The sequence below is a fragment of the Polyergus mexicanus genome, unplaced genomic scaffold, assembly GCF_030449975.1.
Source record: "Polyergus mexicanus isolate NDT 795.1 unplaced genomic scaffold, iyPolMexi1.0 SCAF_3, whole genome shotgun sequence".
Lineage (NCBI taxonomy): Eukaryota > Metazoa > Arthropoda > Insecta > Hymenoptera > Formicidae > Polyergus > Polyergus mexicanus.
Genome location: NW_027223323.1, coordinates 2,869,518 through 2,888,147, shown reverse-complemented (window position 1 = coordinate 2,888,147; position 18,630 = coordinate 2,869,518). Strand labels below are relative to the sequence as shown.

The 18,630-nt window shown below is 34.2% G+C and overlaps 1 protein-coding gene across 2 annotated transcripts in view; it reads right to left on the bottom strand.

Annotated features, from left to right (window-relative positions):
- LOC138931769 (tyrosine-protein kinase Dnt) overlaps positions 1–18,630 on the bottom strand; it is a 110,573-nt gene that overhangs the window by 21,801 nt on the left and 70,142 nt on the right. The window contains exon 10 of one of the 2 annotated variants that reach the window (XR_011446672.1): positions 17,392–17,582. The exons of the other annotated variant lie outside the window; for it this stretch is intronic. The gene's annotated coding sequence lies outside the window, so the exon portion shown is untranslated. Of the gene's footprint in view, positions 1–17,391; positions 17,583–18,630 lie in introns of those variants that run through there. 2 annotated transcript variants of the gene reach the window in all.

The following is an 18,630-nucleotide window of genomic DNA, read 5'->3' as shown; positions in this document are numbered from 1 at the left end:
AGCAGTGGTATCAACGCAGAGTACTGGCTGCAAATTGTTTTGATAACTTTTTATACTTAGAGAATAATGTAAATAACAATTTTTAATCAGGGGAAGCTTGCAAAAAAAGTTATAGACAAAAGTTATAAAGGGTTTTGCAATTTTCCACGCAAAGCGAGGTTTCCACCCAAAGCGAGGTTCAACGCAAACCCTTGTGTCTAGTTTTTTGATAGTGAAGTCTCCCCCCCGCAGGAGAGGAGGAATATACTGCCTTCATATATATACTTTTTAATGCGAAGTGAAATTCTATATGGGTTTATAACTTTCCACGCGAAACGAGATTCAACTCAAACCTTTGTATTGATAAGTGCTGCCTTATATAATTTTTATCTAGTAAATATGTATAAAATAAAATATTGTAAACTCATATAGAATCTCACTTTGCATTAAAAAATATATGCGTGAAAGCAGTATGTTCCGTGGCCTCCTGCGGGGGGCTCCACTATCGAAAAACTAGACACATAGGTTTGCGTTGAACCTCGTTTGAATGGAAACCTCGCTTTGCGTAGGAAGTTGTAAAACCCTTTATAACTTTGGTCTATAACTTTTTTTTTGGGCCTCCCTTAGCTAAAACTGATTATTTATATTTTTTTTTAACATAAAAAGTTTGTAAAAAAATTTGCACTATGGAGATGCAGCCGTGATTCTGAATAATTACCCATTTTACATAATTAATGTAGGTTATGTAATAAAATTATTGCACTTTCTTTAGTACGAATTTTGTATCGCCTTTTATAATCGTACTTTTGATACGCAAACAAAATAGTCAGTTTTTAATATTAATTTTTATATACTAAGTAAAAACAAATACGTGTCATTTCTTTATTTTTATATAAATTAAAGTATTGATTTAATAATAAAATTTCGTTTGAACATGTTTGTTTACAAATTTATTTTTTATCTGGTAAAATCAATAAAACGGTAGTTAAAGGAACACTGGCACTTATTAGGACGTCTACTCTATATAGCCATTTAAATAATATAGAAACAGATTTCTTGATTTTTTATGATAAATGTTCAGCATATTTTCATGTGTTTACAGAATCTTGGCAACTTATTATCAAGAGCATCAACGTACCAGATATTATAAAAGTCAGCAATGATTACATTATTCTCGATTGCGATTACGATCTCGAGAATACATCGAGCAAGGGCCTCGTCGTCAAATGGTTTTTTAATACCAACCAAGTAGTTTACCAATGGATCTGTGGCAGACACCCATTAGCAGATGAACCAGCTGCGAAATATGTGGATTTAACATACAAAGCTAGCGATGATCCGTATACTGAGTACCGAGCTATGAAATTGAATAAACCAGGCATTGATCTTACTGGCGAGTACACATGTGTTATATCTACATTCGAGGATGAGCGAACGGCGAATGCATCAATGGTAGTGTATTGTAAGTATAACTTTATTTTTAAATATATAATAGTTATATATTTCTAATAATATATAATATTTTTATTATTCATAATCATCTATACGTATATGACAAATTTGAGTAATACAATATATGAAAAATAAATTTTAGGGTTTTTTTGAGAAAAAGGTAAAGATATTATGGTAATTATGATGTTTATTCATATCTTTGTAATGATGCCAACATGCACTGTTCCCTAATCATCATCCGTTAGTGAAACCGCCCGATCAATCAACCATCGAGGAAACGGCGCAAAGTGCCGTTTTAATCTATCGCACACATAATGAAAAGCTGTCGAATTATACATCGCTCAAAAGTTTGGACATCCTACCTAATTTTTATATATTTTTCTGATAGATACAATTTTATTGAAAATATCGATTTTTAGTTATAAATGTACATTATTTGAATAAAGTTTAAAATTAAAATAACAATAAAAAAGATACACATATTTAAATAATATTAATATTTAATATTAAAATATAAACTAAATTAAACATTTTTTTTAACAAAAATAAAATAAGTTTAAATTTATTAAGAATCAAACGAGGATGATAGTGCATCAGTTGCACAGAAATTTTTTTTTTCTATGAAACTGATTATTGTGCACAGGGCACAAATTTTTCTTGGTCTTATACTAAATAAAATAAATTTCTATCTGGGATTCCAATAAATCCCTCTTTACCCCTCTTCAGCGACTTCATCCCGATATTTCGGCTACGTCCCTTCAGAGGAAATAAAAAGGGATTTATTAAAATATCTAATTGAAATTTAGTTATACCTATAGTATAAAACCAAGATAAATTTGTGCTCTGTGTACAGTAATTACTTTTTCATAAAAATTTTTTTTCTGAAATCGACGCATTACCATCCGCATCTGACTTTTAATAAACCCGTTAAAGGATGATGCTCAAATTGGTCTACAAAACTACCTAAAAATAATCTATGGCAATCGACAAAGCGTAACAAATACCAAACATACCAATGGGTACAATCTTGCAAAATGCCGCCATCACAGAATATAGATTGTTTTCTAAAATAAACTGTTTTACAGATATAACCCTGCTTATACAGGGTGGACCAGTAACACTTGCCACCTCGAATATCTTCGAATCTAGAACGATCACGAAAAATTTTTTCCTACAAAAGTTTTATAGTTTCAAGGAGGCCATCGAGTGGTGGTAACACAGTTCGTTGGAGTAACGGCGCTTCGGAGATCTCAACTCCGCTTTTTCAGATAGAACTCTCTATTTTTCATTACATATTCTTGTAGCTTACCTTGAAAACTTTACAAAACACTATAATAAAATATTTTTTCATTAAGTACTTTTTGAGTTATTTTATATTTTAATGACAAATTTTGATATAAAAATTAAAATATCTCGTAAAATATTTAGTTTTCGATAATCTTACCATTATTTTTATGTACAGAATAACGAGACAAATCAATTAGTATAAAAAAAATAATTGTTTTTAAGAAAAAGTATGTAATTATTTATAACGTATTTTTTTAAACAATTATTTGTTTTTTTTTTAACACTAATTGATCTTTGAGTCCAGAGAATACTGAGCGTATTAATCTCGCTCAAGTCCAAAAAAAGTTGTGTCTGATAGTTCCCGTCCAGACAGAGCTCGTCAGCATTAGCCGCCCATTTGCTCAATTGGAAACCTCCGGCAGAGAGAATTTTCGTGAGCTGATGTCGCAGCCTTTAAGGCTATTCCAGCGAATCTGCTCCGGCCGAAATATCATAAACATATGAGGAACAACGTATTGAGAAACAACGTTTCTCGGCTCACAAAACTAAGATCGAAGTGTTCGCAAGTTTCTTTCGTACGGAACGTCTTAATTACATGCCTGTAAATAAGATTAGCCGAAAATTCCTGTACAATTTCAAGGAAATTAAGGAACAACGCTTCTCGGCATATACAGCTAAGATCGCTATGTACGTAAGTTTCCATTGTTCGAAACGTCTTAGTTATGTACTTGTAAGTGGGATTTGTCGAAAATTCTTGTATAACATCAAGGAAATTGAGAAATAACTTCTCGGCACAAAGACGTAAGGACGCTATGTACGCAAGTTTCCTTCGGAATGTCTTAGTTACGTGCCTGTAAGTGGGATTTGTCGAAAATTCTTGTACAACATCAAGGAAATTGAGGAACAACATTTCTCGACACACGGGGCCAAAATCGAAGTGTATGCAAATTTCCTTCGTTCGGAACGTTCTTGTTACGTGCCTTTAAGTGAAATTTGCAGAAAATTTTTGTATAACTTCAAGGAAATTGAGGAACAACGCTTCTCTGCTCACAGAGATAAGATCAAAGTGTACGCAACTTTTCTTCTTTCGGAACGTCTTAGTTACGTGCCTATAAGTGAGACTTGCCGAAAATTCTTGTACAACATCAAGGAAATTGAGGAACAACACTATTGGCTCGCAGAGCTAAGACGCTATGTACGCAAGTTTCAAGACTAAGAGCTGTGAAAACAAGCTAAGCCAACATTTTGCATTATATAGTTGTTCATAGTAGTGGTAAACGAAAGAATATCGTTTACGATGCATCGAGAAGCTACCTTTTCGAATCGGTAGTTAAGGCCAGTCTTTCCCAAAGCTTTCTCGCGCTTTGTCGATCTCTTAGAAATATAACACTTTGCTGCAGTCGGATTAACTGAGATTGTTGAAAGGACCACTTGTTGCGCTACCGTAACTTCTCGCTACCAATAATGTCAGCCACAATTGGATAATGTCCCACTTTTAGAAAATGCGTGACGAAACCTACTTATACAAGAATCCAAGGGTCTTGGTTGTTTAAAGAATCATTAGATATTACACGAGTGTACTTTATCGTCTTTCCTACCTACAAAACCCGAAAAAATTAAAGGCTTATTTCGCCCCGAATAAACGAGGACGAAGGGCGTATATTTGAAATTGAGAGCACGCCTTATTTTTTTTATAGCATTTGCCTTACGTCTCGAGATCGTAAAAGGCAAATAGACAAAAAACACGATAACGTAAAGGAGGAAGAGATGCCTCCTCCCACTGAATATATTATGCGTACGGCCCTGTCGCAATCAGGCAGACTGTCGCAACCGTGCACTGTGCGTGAATACACGCGTGTCCCTCGGTTCACGTAGTCGACCGTCGACGTGCACAAGCGTATAAGCGCGTGCAGGCTGCTATTTATAGAAACGACGAAGACGAACAAAGTAGAAGTCAAGGAAGATGGAAGGCCAAGAAGAAAGCACGCTGCGATCCCAATTCTATCGCGACATCCGTAGGTATTCGTCGATCTATTTTTTTTTATTTCCCCTTCTAGCGATAAATATTGTATAATCATTATCAATATTTTACGATTTGTCGCGCATTTGAATAATTATAAACGAATTCCTCTTTTAGACAAAAATAGAGCAAACATAACAATCGTATAAAAAAAAAAAAAAAGACAAATGTCAATAATATTCGAAACCATAGGCGGAACGTAAATTCCTGATATCTAATCAAACGAGCTTAAAATTGTTTTTGCGCCCGTACAGGAAATCCGGTTTAACGCTACCCATGCTAACATGCTAATCTTCGCCAAAAAATGGGAAAACGGAAATGTATGCGATTAAGAGAAGAAAAAAAAAAACGAAACAAGAATCGCGCTCTCGTTAGCCTGACCTATTTCTCGTACAATTGCATAAACGCATTCGCGTAAGCTTGCATGCTTATTTATAGATGAGGAAGGTCGGGAAGAAAGCGCCTAGACCGTTTGACCGTTTGGCAGAGGCAGCTGCCGAGCAATCATCCAGACGGGTCACTAATAATATCACCCGAGCGTTGTATAACGATATTGGTTGCGTATCACGGGTGAAACAATATTGCTCCCCGTCGTTAAAAATCGTGGAACTTTATAAGGCAACGACGACGTTAACGACTTTCTAAGTAGCCGGAGATATTTCTATATATACATCTCTGTGAATGCTGCTAAGCTTATTCGCGGAACGTACTACAACATTTCTTTGCGTCTCTTCGATGCGATAAAATGAAGAAACTAATGTGCACAATACGGATATAGCTTGATAAAAATATAAGCATCATACAGAAATAGAATTCTTCTAAAACATCTAGTACAAGATATTTCTGTACGTCTTGCACTTTTGTTTTAATATAAATTTTATAATCTCGCTATATCATATATTGAATAATAATAATTTTCAATTATTTCAGTGATTGTTTTTCATAAATTCATTTATCATAATAAAATAAATACAGTCATCGGTAAATAATAGCGGAACCTCATAAAAGATAACATTAAAATATTACTGATTAATGAGACTAATAAATAAATGATTCTATTCATTTCAATAGAAGCGCTAATTTTAACAAACTGTCCGCAAACATTTTGAAATAAACTTATGAGAAATGTCCTCTAAATTTGATACAGAATGTGATTTCTTCACGGCGCGGAGGTTTACGAGTACCGCACAGCAGTCATTCGAAAGTACGTAACTATGTATCATGTTTGTCGCCGACCTATTTTCCCGGGCAGTAGTTGTAGAAACGCTTCACGCCCGTAAAGCTCGCACGCACCCGCGTGTCTGCTTCTGTTCGCGTGCATAAAAGGCACGCACGTACGCGTATTTATAGACAGGGAGGAAGGTCGCGAAGAAAGCGCGGCTAGACGCGCGATACGTTTCGACATCGTTTCCGGCGCTGACCCATTTCGTTCACGATTCTTTTCGACATCGGCCCAGTCGGCATTCTGACCCACTTTAAACGTACGATAGCCTTACGTAATTTTATTGCTACGGTCGTCGCTTTTGACGAACGCAAGGGCGGCGGCTTACACGAATCACGTTTACTTAATTGTTAATTTGGGAATGTGGTAAAAGTTAAATGTCAATTTAGAGAAAGGAAATGCTTCCTCGAGTCGCTTGTGAATTATATATTTTTTCCTTTTCGCAAAAAAATTTTCTCTTATATCTGTATAAATTCGTTGTATTTATACAATAATAAATGCATAAAATATTAATTCAATTGTATTATGTAATTGATAAATTCACTATATGTGTTTTTCAATTATATATTATAAATAATGAAAATATGATCATTTTCGATTGTCTGGAGTAAAAACTTTAGCGTAAAATGTGTAAACAACTCTTCAATATATTGAAAGATTTTACTTCATATACAGAAAATATTAAATTTCTAAAGATTATATAGAATAGAGAGAGAGCTTGGAATTATATATTTTAGTACAAACGATTGTGATTTCGAAGCAAAAATCACATCTCTCGCATACATTGGGTTTCTTCCAAAAACTGTAAATACCTTCGAGATTAAATCGACTTGCATTGGGTAGTTGATTGATGAATTATATAAATCTGTTCATTCTATTATATATCATATCTGGATGATTCACGTCAGATTAAGTAGTATAAGCTCGTTTTAACTGTGTGGTTGAGCAGACGAAATATTTCTAGGGCAGTCATTAAAACGTCCACGAGCGAGTAAACCAACCAAATATCTGGCCCCGTTGAAGAGAAGGAAAGCAAACAGTATAATTCTTTCTTTTTTCCCTCGCATGCACATATATACGTACATATACAATCTCAGTCGTAGCACAGCTCGACGACCTATTTTCGTGACAATCGTGAGCACGCTCATACATGGCCACGCATAATGCAAGCACCTATAGACTATCGCGCTGCCAATGTTCTCGTAATCAAGCTGCGCATGATCTTGCAGCCGGTACGATCGTGAAACAATACGTTTCGTTGTCATAAAATAATCATTTTCATATGGTCGTCAACAAGGGATATCCCCCCCCCCCCCCGTGTTAGAAAGAAAAACCGATGAATCGAGGAAAAGCATTTTTACTACGTTAAGAAACAATCTTTGTCTATCGTCGAAGAGAAGGATGATATAAATAAACTGAATTTCAAAGATATATATTTAAATGAGCAAACTTTCCACAAAAATATATCCACCGACAGATATATTAAACAATACACATTTTAATAATAATATTTATTTTTTAATTATATAATATATAGGTGTTTATATATCTGTGAAAACTGTACGTAATTACGTATTTCGAATTTCTGAAAAATAAGTTGAAATGAAATTGAATATTCTGGACGCACTTCAACCTACATGTAAGCGAGCAACATATGCGAGAGAGTTCAAGGATACTTTGTTGCAAGGATACTTGAGCAGAAGCAAAATTGAAAAAAATAAAGAAGAAGAAAGTGAAATTGTTCGATAAAAGAACAGAAATAAGCTATCGTTTAGTTTTATAAGCTACACGTGCAGAATTCACGGTCGTTCTACTTTATGCAAATTATAGTTCACAAATTTAACGGCAACGATAAGATTTACTATGCTGCTTTTACGCTATCTCTACGATGACCTCCTACTTATAACGCGGACAATATCAGCATAGATACGGCACACGCAATGACTTTAAGCGCTTTCTAAAAATGTGCGGTATTTTACGGTTGCTTCGTCATGCATATAATCGCATTTTACATAAGCCGCAAATTGTAACGCATTTGTGCAACAATGCGACGGTTAAGACATTTCCATATGTAATATTGCAAAGTTATGCACGTCTGTACATATATAATTACGCCAAAGTTACTTCACGTTTCTTTACAAATATAACAAAGATACGTAAAATTACAGATTATTATTAATACGCCAATAACATAAAGCGATTTTTTCATATATTCATAAGAAAAATAGATTTTTGTTAAAGGAACTAAATATAGTCTCTTAAAGATATTACTTATACATAAAGATTACTTGAAGTATTTTCGCTGTATATCGAAACTGATTTTTTAGAATAATTCTTTACAAGTTCAACAAAAAAGATTTTAAGTTTGATATCAAAATCAAAGTAAAATTAATTTAATTGTTTAAGCATACGTGTAGATTTACGTTCGAATCGCGCTGATAAAATTCGCTTATGTAATGCTTTGTAACTCTACAGCGAACATCGTTGCGCAATATTTCTCTAAAAATTGGAAAAGAACGAGCGAGACAATACTGCATTCTAACACAAAACGTGATTAAGAACTTTGGCATTAAATGATAAATTTAACTTCGGCAGCAAGTGATAAAAAATTAACGTCGATAAGGAATAGTCGCGCGCCATAAACGCGCCGTCTCACTATTACCCTACGGCCGTGCTATTAGTGATAAGGCAACATTTTACTAGTTTCACGCCTTTATCATGTTGCACGTGCACACGTTAACCCGTAAATGACTCAGTAATTAACGTAAAAGATAGTACGTTGCGTTATAATTTTACGACCAATCATCATTTCGTGTAACGTGTTATTTTTTTTTTTTCTGTTTCGTATAACATGATGTTTTTCTACTTTATAGCATGCTATTTTTTTCTATTTTGCAGTTTCTTATTTGCATCAAATTTAACGCATTTTATATATCGATTTTATATATCGATAAATTTTTTTATTACAAATAAAATAATTATTAGAGTATTTGATGAGAGAGAATATTGTCAAGATTCTGTAAAATTGTCTACTTTAGTCAAAATAGAAATATATGATTATCAATATCTGAGGTCGCATATTTATTAATGTAGAAGCATATGATATAATATTTCGTAAAAGAATAATGAAGGAAATCAGTTATTGAAATATTAACTCACAAATGTTTGTGTAAAAAGATATGTCTTGCTATAAATTAATATAAAAAAATAAATGACATATAGAATTTTACTTACAAAATATTTATCTATATCTTTAAAGAAAATTGAGAAATAAAAATAAACAAAATTATTCATTACATAATAGTTCAAATAATCGTTGTGCAAAAATTAAGATAAAGAAATCCTCGCGCAGCGCTATATAGAAATGTTTTACTGAAAATTTAGAGCCAACTTACATAACATTTGAAGATAATTACTCCTTAGAGATAATATTTAGACAAGGATCCAAGAGTAAATCTTACCTGACCATTTACCTAGGAGTCAGATCATTTTTCATCTTGATTAATTTCAATTTGATTTCATTGAAAAATGACTGACTCTCCGTTACACCATACTGGCGTTGAAGGTCGAAATCGCATTCTTTTGCATCCGGCAATGATATATGTGACTATGATGGGACTTGTTGTTACGTCAAATATAACAAAATACCCTTGGGATCAGTTGCGGTGGTCAGTGAATTTATATCACCGACCTCGTTTAAAAACTTACGACGGAAAGTATCGAATAAGGAGAGAACAAGGTAAGAAAAAGGAAAGGTATCCTATACATATATTATAAGGGATAGCATTGGTCAAAATAAAAAGAAAATATGTGTTCGTACGGAGGCGAAAAAGCTGGAAATAAAATGCAAATTCAATTGTAAATCAGGTGAAGCGCGTGGCGTTGACATCGTATCGTTGCGTTTATATAATGTTCTTTGACAAAAAGTAGGCTCAAAGGAAAGCCGGCGTGTCCTCTTGTTCTTAGCTCTTACCGCCAGAGGATTAAGTATTTAGTGTGTTTAGGGCAAACAAGTACCCATACTAGATTCTTAGAGCTCAGAGGGGATTCCTCTTTTTGTAGCATCACTATTTCAATATATAAATTATTTCGATAATCGTGATTCATATTTAAACCTAAGTTTTTGTCTTTCGATGTGAATAGAATTTTGCAGCAATGTCATATTTTGTTTTACTTATCCAACATGGACACGATTAATCGATGAATATCGTTTCTCATATAAGGAGAATTAGTGAAAGTAAAGCGCGATAATAAAATCGCCGAAAATCACAATAAAACGTAGTAAATATTTACCAAAAGTTTATATGTAACCGTACAATAAAATGTCGTTAATAAAATATAAATATAAAAATTCATGGATCAAGTACTTGGATATTTATGAATCAAAAGATGGATATAATATAGGCTTAAAAAATTTTTTGCAAAACATACTAACAAATTTTTAGAGAATATTTACGATGCTCTAGAAGAGTTTATTTTTGAGCAAATTTTTGATAATATTATTAATCCGTGTTTAATTTGAATCCTGGGATATACTGTATTTGAGCGAGGAGGAGGGGGAGAGCCGTGCCCTTTCAATGAATAGGGTGTTTGAGTGCCAGCTAAGAAATTTTGTATGTGTATGTGTGTGTGTGTGTGTGTCGCGCGTTTATTTATAATGTTTAAAAAGAAGCAGACGCGCACGGAGAGCGTACGTATAAGTGTGTACGTGTGATGTATACCTATCTACCTACAACCATACCTACGTTTCCCAGACAGGCTCTCTCGGCAGCTTTCTTCTGACATAACCGAATGAAGGCGCAGGCCGCGGTTATGCAATTCGAAAGTGCCCGCCTTACTTTACGTATCGCACCGAGGATACACGGTACCTTATGAAGGAGCGTACCGTTAGGTCGCGTACTTTTACCCAACGTTTGGTCTGCAACGAAAAGAAGAGAATAGAAAGAAATTTTAAAAAATTCATAAAAACATGCACTTAGAAAAATAAGCAGATCATTCAAATTTGAAATGAAATGACTTAATGATTGAGAAAATATAACGCGCAAACAAGCTCCGTCTAATTTAAGTGTTGTTAAGGTATCAAAATTTTTAATTAAAAAAAAGATTTGAGAGTTTTATATTAAAATATATAGAGGAAATTGGATCTCTCTCTTTTCTTTTTCTCTCTCCTAAAATTATCATTATTGGAGAAAAGAATTGTCATAATTTTTTAATATTCAACAACAAATATTTTAGAATATTAAAAACTTAAATCAGATTATAAGATATGTATAAAATTTATAATTTAGTTCTATTAAAATATAATTTTTAGTTATTCCTGCGGACTTTCTTGATTAAATATTTGCATTTATTAAGAATCTTATATGATTGGAAAGGAAGCGTAATAATTTTGAATCGCATTGCTCAAGAAAATATGATATCAAATATCTGCTGCTTATGTATACACTTCCAGATAATAAATGAAATAATATTCATGCGAGAGAAGTAATAAATCTTACAATTACACGTAAGCAAATCTGCCTCGTTCTATTTTTGTCTATTTATTGAATTGAGTGTGACTAATCCGGCGATTATGTTGCCAACATTAAATCAGAAACATCGTGATCAAGATGTTTCGATATCTGGCTTAATTGAAGAAGACTGACTGATCGATCACTATTGCGATCACTATTGAGGAAAGTCATTAGGCTTTCTATGAGATATCTGATTTATACTTATATTACACGTATCTTAAAATAAAGATTAATTCAAATAATTAATATCGTCGTTGCTTCTTATTGTATATAAAAAAGTATCTTATAATATAATATATAAAATATATCATATATATTGTGTATAAACTCATATAAATCATATCATCAAAATAACATTATTGCATATCTAGAGAAATGGAAAGAGATCATTGTATTTATTAAAGCAATTAATGTGTTTTCAAATAAAAATAATAATATTATATAATATTTATGTTTATAATAATTAATTTTAATGCAAATCATCTAATCATTCATGTTACAATAATTAACGACGATATTAATGAATATCTACATATCTAAGACTTTTAATGAAAGAAAGAGATGTCTAAAAAATATTCAATGATATATATATATATAGAGCCGTCCTCGCGTTCAATTTTTTACAGAGACGAAATGTTCTCACTGCTCTTAGCTGTGTGAGCTGCGCGGCTGTGAAAAACTTTGAGGACAAAGTGTCTTCCGACGGGATTTACGTAAGATCGATGCAGGTCCTCGCGTTGCGAGAGCTCGTCTGGGTATTATATTAAACGGCGGGACGCGAAAGAGAGACGCCGCGCGGAGTTGTGTACCTATCTACTTATCTACCTATCTACCTATCTACCTACGGAGACCGGCGTGGTGCACGCGTGTGTTACAATGTAAAAGCCTGCGAACGGTGAAAGTGAACAGTGCTTTCCCCCGTATAAGACGGCTCGCGTCTCTCTCTCTCCGATGGTCTCCTTTAAACGCATGCATTACGTCGTTATGTCATAACCCGACGCGCGCGAAGATACGCACACGTGTTTTTATATACATATGCGTATGTGTGTGCGCGCCGCGCGTATTTCACTCTTTTTACGTACCTTTTGAAAACGCATAATGTGGTTTCGATGATAATCTACGAGCGCGATAGGAACGCAAAATACTCCGATAATCGTAACTACTTGTCTTACGTACGTGTATTACGGTCAATATTTTTGCTATAGTATTTTTAAACCGATTAGTAAAACTAAAACGATAATATAATATACGCATACACTTATAAAAATGTGAAAAATGTGTTTGATTAATAAAATCGCTTTGGCATACGCACATCTTTAAATCTGTCGCATTTTTCAAAATTTTATAATATATTTTTATATATATATCTTTCTCTTTGACATGTCAATAGTTGCAGCAATATTATATAAAAACAAATGGAAGATAAATAGGTAATAAAAAATTTCGCAAATCCTTCCATCACACGAGACGTCGATGATTGTAACGGACGATTGGTTAAACAGTCTTACAACGTGAACCAGTCGGGATCTTGCTTCGTCGGCTATTGTGAATCGCGAGTGATTATAACCATCGAGCTGAATATTCTCCATGAAAAGCCGACGTGATTGCCGAAAATAGAATTTCGCAAGCCCGCATTTCTAAAGTTAACAGAACTTTCGGCCGTTTACATAAGAAATTTGTAATTGATTCCATATTGATAAGGATAGTCCGAAAAGCCCTCTTATGCACAGAGGCATACTAAGTGACCAATTTAAATATGTTTAAATTTTTTATCGCTTGTCACAATGAAGGTTATATAGAAAATTGTTGAATATACTTAGGAATAATTAACGATATTGAGCAAAAAATAGAATCGCATAAAAGAAGAAAATTTTCATATTCAACGCAATGTATTCAAACTGTATTCTTTTTTACTTGGACTTATAAATCAATAATATTAAAAGAATAACAAATTTTAAAGATACATTAAAAAAAAAATTGATTTGTTAACTTTATACAGCGATATATTCAAACTTTGAGACTTATATTATTTTGAAAACGCGCGATGAAACTTTCTGAAACAATTTTTCAATTTTTTCATCGCGTTGATCTGAAGTTTACGAAAGCACGATCAGCTGATAGATTGGCGCTTCTTCGGCCTCATGGCGGCAACAAGCCAATAAATTTACGCCATTTCTTCTTTTCGGCGGTAATTGCCCGCGTCGACAATAAAGTCGTGTGCTTCTATCGCATGGTTTCACGCGTATTTTTGCCCCATGGCGGCGATACGCAGCATTGCTCTGAATATTAGGCAATCTAATGCGTCCAAGGCTAGCTGAGCCTTGAGCCGCCTTTCCAAGTGTTTCACTAACCCGACCAACCGCTTGCTCGTTCGCGACTACTGGCCCGAATCTACTTACGATTAACTTCGCTATCGCTCCAAATGTTCTTCCTTTATCACGCAGAAGGAACAGCTTCTTCGTTCATGCTGTTTCATAACGTACTGCTTTCACTATCAATAAACTTATGCTTTTCCCTTTTCTTTTCATCAAGAGGAAAACCTCTACATATATAGATACAATTCCTTTCTTTTACTTCATTTTAGCTAAAAAAAAAAAAAATAATAATAATATATTTATTCCAAGTACTCTTATTTAATCGTTTACTCTTCATAAAATCTGGTACTATAGAGTCTCATAATTATTTTTCTTTTAAATTTATATTCATAAATTTTTAATATTTTTTGCTACATTTAATAATTTGTATATATTTGATCCTTTTTTTTCAATTTGAGAAAATATAATTTCTTTACATGTTGACTGTTTTCCATTATAGATGCGTTATATATGTGATCGATAGAATATTAAATATATATACGAGCCCATTTATACAAGTATTGTTCTTACGCTGTACACATGCTCTCACGATTCATTGATTTCGATTTTATCCTCAATGGCATCGTATCGATGCCGATATAAACGCGTATGTCTTTGGCCTGTTTGTTCATCGCGATTCGGATCGCCAGTTCTCCGCGCCGGGGGAACCAGTTTTTCCGACTCAGATGAAAGACCGGTTGGATCGCGCGACGGTTTATGTAGCTGTCCGAGGCCTGATTGTTTTACGTAGTCTAACTGGAAAGCACGATAATTATTATTTAAGATGAAGATAAGCGGTAAAAAGTTGCATCACAGCGATCGGCGCGTTATCTATGAAATAAATCCAAGTCGTTAAACGTTCGATATCTTCGAATAGATAGGTTGTGATTTTTCGCCTATTCTTGCAATGTTATAGCGTTATAATAATGATAGTTTGGAATTGAACTAATTATAAACTTCTGTTTCAGACTCCAAGTATTAAAGAATGTCGTAAAATAATTTTGTCGTTGAAAAATATCTGATAATCCTTTTAAAGTATAATACGTTATATAGTAATCAATATTTTAATATTAAAAAATATCTAATAAATATTCTTGCATTTTTTAATATTTAAATAAACTGACAAGCATTTTCAGATATTAAATTCGATTGTAATTCGAATTAATTATACCTTTAAATCTTAGATTAAAAAAGAACTGTCTCCAAAACTCCTTGTTTTATTAATGTGAAAAAAGTTGATATCTTGTAATGATTCTAATATGGATCATCCTATTTTAATTTATCGTATTCGCGATATTTAATACACGGAATCGACATGTTGCAACAAACCCGAGGATCGATTTCTATTTGAGAGATACAAAAGACCGACTGTGTGAAAACATTTCCTCCGTTACGACAAAGTAATGTAATTAGTTTCTTGTCCGACTGCCATCTTTCCATCCCTACCAAGTGTCTAACGTTTGTTTCCTACCAACCGGACGCGAGAATAAGTGTCCCGTGCTCGAATTATGTAACGCCGCACTTTCGTCGGCGTCTCTTATGTCAGTGCGACTGTGTATAGCTATTGCACGTGGTGAAGCGTCGGTATTTTTTTTTTCTTTTCAAAATTAATTTTCTCCGCAACGATTGTGTCGCCAAAGTATAACAGTAGATCCGTTCTCATTAATCGGAATAATACGCTTGTCTATCGTAACGCATATTTTTAATAGAATTTTAAAATCTCTGTGAATTTATCTCAGCCAATATGTATTAAAGATCTGCGTTTCTAAAGAATATTTCTAAATAAAAAAAAATTGATTCATTATTATATATAGAGAAAAATATTAGAAATAGGCAAGTTTAATTCGCGAATCGATACAATTGTTGGCATCAAAAATTGATCTTGTTACCCTCCAATTTTTTTTAACACTTATTTATTATTCTAATCCAAGACGTCAGTGCTTTTAAACAAAATGTAAGTCATTTTATATAAGTTACGAATTAATAAACCGATTGAGAGAATAATAGTTTCTATCGCCTGCTAATTATTACGACATTACAAGTCAATATCTATTGTCAATATTTATTAAGTCAGAGAGAGAAAGTTTTGTGATATCGTAATGCCACCAATGATCCATGATGGTATAGGAAGAGTGGGGAACGTCGCTCGGCCTTTCATCCTATCGAATATTTGTAATTTCGGGTGCGACGTCTCTTAAAAATTGCGTCCGATCTACATTGTTGATTTTTGATAATCGTAGATTAAATAAAGTTTATGTTATATCTCCCCCTCATTGCTATATTTATAATTATTACTTGAATTAAGGCATGTTTGGGTAACAAGATAAAAAAAAAACTTTTACTTTATATATTATATCATCCTCCTATTTTTTTTACGAGTCAGTGTCTTGTGACAAGCATCTATGTCGAAAAATTGCTAATGGAAAATCAAACGTAATTTGCATTTTACGCTAATGTTTCTTTATAGTATTGCAACGTATTATTAAATTTAGCAAGATCAAAATGATTCTTATGTTTTCACGTGCGCGCGTTGGATAATTATAATTATTCACTATTAGCATCGCGCTGATACCGTCATTTCAGCTTGCAACAAGAATTACCGTCAAACATTCGATCGCATGTAACTTAAATGTTACATTTGAAAAAAAAATATGTCGCAACGTTAATGCAATCAAACGCGGATATCTCTGTTTTATCAGAGAGAGAAAGCACGATGTACTTAATATATACATGCGTGGAACACTTCCAATCTCAAAAATTGTGTAACCGAGAAGACCCTTTAAGTGTTTGCTCGCGATAAATAATGCGACAACAATGTTGAACAAAGCGACGATAATGATAACCCAGAAATTCCGAACGAGATTACTTTGACACGTTCCTACGCGGTTGAAAAAATAGTGTGTTTTTTTTTTCACGGATTTGCGTCAAATTACCATTTTATTTGTCCGCAAATCAAACAAAGAGCGCATGGTGCATATATTTAAGAAGAATGAAATATTTTAACGTTTAAAGAATACATAGCGCTTGCTGATATTCGACATTTTGCTAACAAAATTCTCTTCTTCTTGTCCCTATAAAAGTCATCCTGTGGTCAAACTGAAAGATACTCGTTAATAATATTTTTTTTTACGAACGGATGTTCGTTTTTTTAAATAAAAATACAGAATTTCAAAGAGAGATGATAAATTTCAGGGATTTAATATCACCAAGATATTTAACGATTTAAATTAAAAATTGCGACAAATTATTTTCTCTTGACTTTTCGGCAGGAAAATATTGGGAGTCCATCTCTATTAAAGTATACCGGTTCTCGTCGTCGTGTGCGAGACGAGAATTCATGCGGATCGAGATCCCGGCCCCGGCGATTCGTGAGCCGAGGAATAACCTCGTCACACCGCGGGCTTTACGCTTCGTAACAATGCCCCGACTTTCTCCGTCACTTTCATTTTCGTTGGTCGGCTGGTCGGACTCTCCCCGCTTCTCTCTCGCCTGGATTAAGAAATAATGCGTGCCCCTCCGTCGTACCCCGCTCCGGCCCCACCGAAGGTCCCCGATCGCGCCGTGCTTACCCGGGCCCTCCATCCTGCGGTTGGCACCCGCGATTTTAGAAAGGGTTTCCTACCTCTTCTCTCTCGCACCACGTTGCCCCGGTTCCATATTGGTACCCTTGCGTTATGTTGCACCTCGCGGAACGTGAAGCACGCGCGACGCGCCCTTTTCCTACCTCGTGTTGTTCCTTACATTAAAATAGTAATCTGGAAATATGGCGTTTTAACATGTAACATATTTAGCTTCATTAATTTTATTATACAAACTATATATGTGAAACAAAAAAGAATCTTAAAATAGACATACATATATTACCAACTTTTTAAATTATTTTTTAAGATAAAAATATTTTTTCTCTTATATAATATTAGTTAGAAATTTAAAAAATTATAATTATATAATTAATGTATATAATTATAGCCAATGACTGGTGATTCTTTTTTTTTTCTCTGGATCCGGTTATTCTACTTGACTCTTAACAGCTGCCAACGAGCAGAGAGATACGAAGAGGGAAAATATGAAACGTTATGGAGGGTTAATATTTTTTTTTTAACACGTATATTTCACTTTCCGTTGAAAAATAATGCCGTAAATCGTCGTAGGAAATAATAGAATCTGCACAAATCAACTCTCTCGGCGCAACGCTGTTATTATTCGCTAGAGATATTTACAATGACTAGAACTGTCATCCGAAGACGGGGGTTCTTATTTTTGAGGGCGAGGGGTTGAAGCGGAAACGAGACCGGATCCCCAACGCCACCGGATCTCCCTCCTTTTAGATGGAGATGAGAAGGAAAAGTATAATTGGGAGAGAGTAGAGTAAATACAGTACATTCGCGCGCGGAAACTAGCAGCTTCCGATTATACAGCGATAGCGAAAAAGTGTGCAATTACAGCCTACCCTGTTCCTCCATTCCAAAAACACTTACGAGATACGAATACATCATAGAATCCGACGATTTTTTCGTTAAACGCACAACTTTAGAGCGTCGCAATAAATAGTAGCGAGCGAGATAATTATTAAATAGCAATATCGCGAGAGATAATTAGTTAATAGACGCGCAGTAATACGAGGAGAGAGTCATTCTCGTAACGTTTGCGCGATAAGTCGATAGAACAGACGGGGGGAAAGGGGACAGAGAGGAAGAAGGGAGAAGGGGACAGAGGACGAAAAGGGAACGACGAGTAAAAGACGAGTGCGAGATAAAGTTTTGTGGCCGTGATCAGGAATGCATGCGACATTTAACACATCGA